Genomic DNA, 6,489 nt, shown 5'->3' on the forward strand with positions numbered 1-6,489 from the left:
GTAATTGCTCGCTTCCTGTCTCTCTGACTGTGTCTTTCTGGCAAGCGCATGTACCCTATAGCAGAAACCTCACCCCACTCCCCCCCAAAAAAGTCTGAAGTTTAAACAGATTCTTGGATGGGTGGTTCATATCCATCAGCTCATTCAACTTCAGTGCCCCTCTCGTTCCCAGTCACTCTTTCAGAACTACTATCATCACCATGAAGCTCCGTGAGTTTTCAAAGTTGGACTTCTTCAGTATTTTTATTTTTCTGACAAAGACGTCACGAAGAGGATGATTTGTAAGCCCTTCTGTGTCTTTCCCCATGCTTTCTGGGATCAGTTTACTGACCACTTCTTTCAAGTCATTGTCTGCACCGCCCAGGCCGTGACTTAAATGATCTTCTTCCAGTCTTGGTGGACCTGCTGATGCTGAGCGTAAGAGGTCTTCCATGTCGGAACATGGTATTGTTCAGTAAACCTAACACAGAAGAAATGAAGCAAATAATCATCGGTGGTCTTGACATCAGCATGAGCGTCAACTGTGGTCTGCATTTTTTTTTTTTGAGAGGTTTTTGCTATAGGGTGCGTGCGCTCGCCAGACAGACAGAGAGAGACATAGAGACAGAAAGCGAGAAATCATCCCCCAGGGGGGATGGTCACGCTGCAATCCCTTCTCCTCCATTCTCCTCTCGGGATCTTGGGCACGCACGCACACACGCCCAGCGTGAGTTCTAAGCCACCGGGTCCGGGACGTGAACCGCAGTCGACTACGTGGGAGTCCAGCGACATAGCCATTATGCTAACTGCTGGTTCCCCCATTTTTGTTTTTCATGTTGGGTTTCCTTTTATTCTTTTGAGGCAGTGGTTTCCACAGGTCAATTCAAAGAAAAGAAGCATGGTTCATGGCAGTTTGTTATTCAACTCCAATTTGTTTTTTGGGAATATCTCACTTGATTCCCTAAAATTAGTGCTTTTTTGGTTCAGAACTCCAAAGGCTGACCAGAGCCCCTGGGCTACTCCTGTCATGGGGTGGTTTACACAGTGGAAGCCACAGATGGTTTAATCCGGACAGTGGCACCATACCCACCTTTTGATGGTCTTGAGGGCTTCAATGCACCTCTTAGGTCAGGACAGGCACTGACCAGGGCTCTAATTAGTGTTCTGGGCCCAGCCATAGTGGCACAGGTGGTCAGGCATCACTGTGCAGTACTGGGAACCAGATAGAAGACCAGGATACAAATCCCAGGTTCTCCTGAGGCCGGCCACACCCCTGTCCCATGACCTAAGGGTCTCCTTGACCTGAGGGTGTTAGAACAGTAGAATAGCAGTGAGAGGGTGTGAGGAGGCGAGGTGTCCTATTTCTTCCTGTAGTCTGGACATTTTTGTGGTCTTATTCCCTGAAGTCTCGACTGGAGTTCGGAGGACAGGACAGGCCTGCATAGTAACAGGGCTGTATTCAAGGGTCTCTGCAGCGTGGGGGCTGGAAGGGAGGGCCTGCACGTAGACCTCAGGATTTAGACACTTTCTGGACCTTTTAAAATGACTTGTCTGTTTTTCAAAAACTATATAGAAAACCACGTGTGTGGTAAATTCCAACAACACAAGTGTATGTCAGGTCCCTTAACCCCACTCTTGTCCCAGTTCTGTTTCCAGAAAGTAGCAATGTTTACAGTTAGTGTGAATTTTCCGGCGATGCTTTGGCATGTGTCCCTCTCGTGGTTTTTACCACCCCACATCCTCGAATTCCATTACGGTTGGTAACATTTGCTCACAGTGAGCAAATGTTCATCAGGGCATGCGGATTTGTTCCAGTTGTGTTTTTGTTGGTTCCTTGTTATTCCTCGGTGCGGCTACACTGTGACGCTTTATCCAGACCCTGAGGCTGCATTTCAGGTTGTTTTCCACTTGGTGGACTGACAAGCCATTCTGCAGTGAGCATCCTCATACGCACCTTCCTGTGGGTTGTATTGACCCAGGAGTTTATTCAATGCGTACATATTTACGAAACCCCCTGTGCCAGGCTGTGGGCTGATTATGGGTTTTAGCAGAGACAGGGGAGGGAATCCCACCTCCTCAGAGCTCACAGGTCAGTGAAGTGGGATACTGAACCAGTAAGTCCTCGTCCAACATGATGGGACCATGTGGTTGTGTGCCCTAACCGGCAGTCCCGTCAGGAATACATGAGAACCTCCGTCTCCGATATCCTCAACATGATGGGACCATGTGGTTGTGTGCCCTAACCGGCAGTCCCGTCAGGAATATATGAGAACCTCCGTCTCCGATATCCTCATCGTGAACGAATAGCTCTGAGTGGAAAGCCCGCAAGTCAGTGTGTGCATCTCTCTGTCCACACACCACCTCCCGGATCCTCTTACCACCCTCCGCTCATGCTTTCCCTGAGTGCTCTTGGCCATGTCCTTGTGGTAGACCAGATGCCATGGCCCTGAGGTACCCTGAGCTGCTGTCCTTGCTGTTCCTTCCAGGAAATCTGGTTCCACAGGTGACCTGACCTGAGCACAGGAGCCCCCTCAGACCTGTGATTCCCATCCAGGGCAGGAATGCTAAGAGGAGCTGTGTCATCCATGTGCAGGGCTGGGGAAGGCTGTGGGGAGCTGCTGTAGGGTAGGATGTTTTGGTTGGGATCATAGGAAAGGAAAGGAAGGAAGCCCATCTGGACAATAATGCAGAGGCTGGAACCTGCCTTCCTGGAGCAAGCACAGAGGGCCTCCTGGCTGCAGCTGGGGTAGGAAGACATGGCAAGTAGAGGGAGGGGAGCTGGGCAGTGGACTGGGAGTCACCTTGGGGCTTGATGGTGGAAGAAGTATGCTATTGTGTCTGTCTCCATCATAGATATGAGGAGGGGTGAACTTGGAAGTGGTACCTGGGTGGTGGGGTTACCTGGTGCCTGTTATTCATCCAGGGCCTTCCATGTAGAGGCTCAGTTTAGACCTGAGGCCGTGGCCTGGGGAAGGGGCTGGTGGTTGAGGCAGCAAGGGGCTGGTGGTTGAGGCAGCCTGTGGTGGCCATGACCCTTTGAGAGGAAAGAGAGGGGTGAGGACGTCCCTGCACACTGAAGGCTCAGGTGTGGGAGCCACAGGCGTCCCTTGTGCTGTCTCGTTAGACCTGGGCCTTAGACGAGGATGTCAGGGCGGATGGGGTCCTTGCTGTGAAATGTGTGTGGTGTGGACCCAGGTGTCCCAGTGCCCCCTGCACAGGCCCTGGTAGAGGAGCGTCAGATGGGGCCGAGCAGGCTCGGGTGCTGAGTTGGAAGGAGACAGCACTTCAACCCCCTTCAGCTGTGACTGTGTCCAGGAGACATGACGAAGGTGACCAGGACAGAGACAGTGGGGTGTGAGCACAGGGCAGATAGGACCACGGTGGCTGCTCAGCTGCAGGACGGGAGGGCTGGTCTGCCCGCATCCAAGGGTGAGGGGTCCAACCTGAGTTCACAGGAGACCTGGGTCCGTGCATCCTGAGTGTTGTGACAGTGGGGCTAGCAGGGATGCTGAACTGCCTGGGGCTGAGTCCCTGGAAGAGCAGGGCTGAGACCATGACCAGAGTTGCTGCTGTGGGTGACACAGGGATGGGGGAGAGGGGACGAGGGTGACAGGGCTTGGCCTGGCAGAGTTTCACAGGAAATCCGCTCAGCTCTCATACCTAGGTGCCCAGCCGGGGATTGGTGTGCAGGCAGGCTGGGAATGGGTGTGGTTCTAGGTCATGTGGAGGGGTCAGAAGTCCATCGTGAACAGCTCCCCGTGGGTGGTAAGAGGGACGGCCGCCTGAGTCTCGGGCTCAGTGAGTCTCACTCGAAGCCAGAGCAGACTCTCACCTCCCTGAGGCCACATCCTGGGGCAGCATCCCGCCATGAGGGAGCTCAGTGGCGGTGCCCACGGCCGTCGCTCACACTTTGCACATTAGAGGATGCAGACTATCTCTGTAACAACTCTGCTCCCTCCTGGTGTCTTTCTCAGCCAGACTAGAAACTGGAGGCTTTTCCAGTAAACCCTGCTGTGCCCAGGGAGGGTCCTCGAGAAACTGTCCACGGTGCTGACGATGTGAACACTTGATGGGCTTGTGAGTCGTGACCCTCCATTGAGTCGGCTTCCTTCTACTTGGAGCAACTAGGTATTATCAATAAAGATGAGGTGGCAGGTACTCAGGCCTGTGGGAGGCCCCTGTCTCTGTCTCAGGAGCAGGAAGGTGCTGGGGATATGATCACAGGTGACACCGCAGGGACGATGTCGCTGCCCAGGTGTGCACATGTGGTTACAGGTTTGCCGGAGACGATGGTGATAAAATGGACAGAAAGGGTCCTCTGGGTGAAGCTCAGTTCCTCATCCCCACAATCTGAGAATGCGTTGCACAGTTAAGGAGACTTTGCAGATTAAACACTGAGCCGGAGATTGGGAGCGTCTCGTGGTCTACCCGGGTGAGTCCAGTGCAGTCACGAGGTCCTGACCTTATGAGCGAAGGAGGAGGCAGGAGGGCCAGAGGAAGAGGAGGAGGCATTGGGTGGGAACGGAGCACAAAGAGGCCAGGATGCGGTGCTGTCGGCTCTGGAGATGGGAAGGGCTGCAGCTTGGGGTGTAGGCCGTGTGGAAGCAGGAAAGGGGAGGAGACAAGATCTGCCCAGAGCCTCTAGGAAGAACACAGCCATGAGGGCACCTTGGCTTATGCCACTTATGTCCCTACTGCGTAAGGGACCAGGATCTCCTCAGGACTCAGATCTGATTTTCTGCTTCAATGTCCTGGCCCTCTCCTGATTGGGGTCTTAGGAGACCTTCCCTCAGCTCATAAGGAGAGTTACTGGAGGAAGCTAAGAAGCCACCTCTGCTCTGTGGTTGATCTGGCAGTAAATGTTCTTGTCAGGGTTTAGTAATTCCTGAAAAAGAAAGAGGAGGCCCAGCCCTCTGTGAGTGTCTCAGAACATGGTCCAGCGTCCCCGACTCTGGGTTGACCCAGGAGTGCTCAGTCGCTGAACCTCGTTGTGCTAAGGCGTGTCTACCCCCAGTCTCCACCCTCCCTGCTCACCTCCCCCTGTTCCTACTTTTCCTGCTACTTCCTAAAACTCAAAGCACAGCCTAGAGTGGGGTGGGGTTGACTTAGGTTGCCCTTGGCCAGTGGGACCAGGATAGTCACTGCCCAGACTCACCTGGTAGATGGGAACGGCCGACCCAGCGTCAGTTTGCCAGGATCAGGCTCCCCTTGTCCTGTCCAGGTGTCTGTGTAGTAGTGGGGGTGACAGTCCCCCTGCCCTGGGTCTGTCCTGCAGGGACTGCCTTGTGAAGGGTTGGGGTGGGGCGGGGATGGGCTCACCTGGAAGGAGGAGCTGTCAGAGGGACCACGGCCTGGGGACAGAGATAGGAGTTAGCGTGGTGTGTGACTGGCACCTGGGCCTCCCTTCCAGGATGTCCAAGAGGTCCTCAGTTCCTGAGGATCCAGGGGGAGGAAGCACCTCTGAGGAGAGACCCTGCAGCCTTGTTAGGGGCCACATAAGCAAGTGAGGTCGAGTAGGAGACCCCTGACCCAGACCCTGCTGCTCAGGGCTGACCTGGCCTGTCGGGTCTCTGTACCAAGTGGCTCATGGGATGCCTCTTTGAAGTCCCAGGGAAAGGGTCCGGAGCTCCTGGGTGACTCCAGGTATGGACACTGGGGCTGGCCTAGGGGCTCCTGCCTCACCAGGGCTGAACGGCACTTACCGGGGGTGGACACTGGGGGCTGGTGCTCCCTGAGGTCACACTAGACATTGGCACTCGGAAAGGTCAGGTTAATGTGAAGGGCTCAGGGATAAAGTTCCAACTTTGCAGTTAGGTCAGGAGACAAGTGAAGAGTGCTGGTTTGTAGCAGGGTCGAGGAGACCTTCTTTCCCCATCGAGCCTGTGTAGGAGGGGCAGGACCAGGAGGGGGGCTGAGGAGAGGCCCTCAGAAGTGTCATTTATCCTGACCAATGGGAGGAGATGTGGGCCCAGGAGAATGCTGACCCAGGTACCTGGGACAGGGACAGAGGCCCCAGGGAAGGAGTCAAACATGGAGGGTTGGACTGAGCAGAAGGGCAAGGGCCTGGGAGGGAGAGCAGGGCCAGCTGTGTGCAGGACCGGGAGCCTCGCGTGCTGCACCCCATGAACTCGGGGTCCCTCCTGTGTCGGGTCCCTAACCCTTGCCAGAACACGACGAAGTGTAACGACGGCCCGTCCTCTCAATCCACCCACCTTGGTGAGAGGCATAAAGGACATTCCTGGACATGGTGTCCTAGCCAGGCCCAGGCTCTCCCTGACTCCCACTTCAGGGGAAGTGGCTTGAAGTGGCTTATTCTGGAGGCTTCTCCAGGCCTGTCCAGGATCTTCCATTCTATACAGTGTGACCGTGGCCAGGACCACGTCTCAGATCCACACCTGTAAACCTCCCTCACCGGGTGAGTGGATTTAAACGGAACACAGGAGGTCCCCACACTGATCACTTACGATCCCCTCAGGCAGCGCTAGAGGTCTGCTGTGTCAGGAGCTGGGA

General features: G+C 54.9%; 1 pseudogene; it reads right to left on the reverse strand.

Moving 5' to 3' along the window:
- Positions 1 to 4,785: 4,785 nt before the first annotated feature.
- The window catches only part of LOC114005534 (carcinoembryonic antigen-related cell adhesion molecule 3-like), a 12,153-nt pseudogene continuing 10,449 nt past the window's right edge, over positions 4,786 to 6,489 (reverse strand).

Source organism: Tupaia chinensis, unplaced genomic scaffold, assembly GCF_000334495.1.
Source record: "Tupaia chinensis unplaced genomic scaffold, TupChi_1.0 Scaffold000067_1, whole genome shotgun sequence".
NCBI lineage: Eukaryota > Metazoa > Chordata > Mammalia > Scandentia > Tupaiidae > Tupaia > Tupaia belangeri.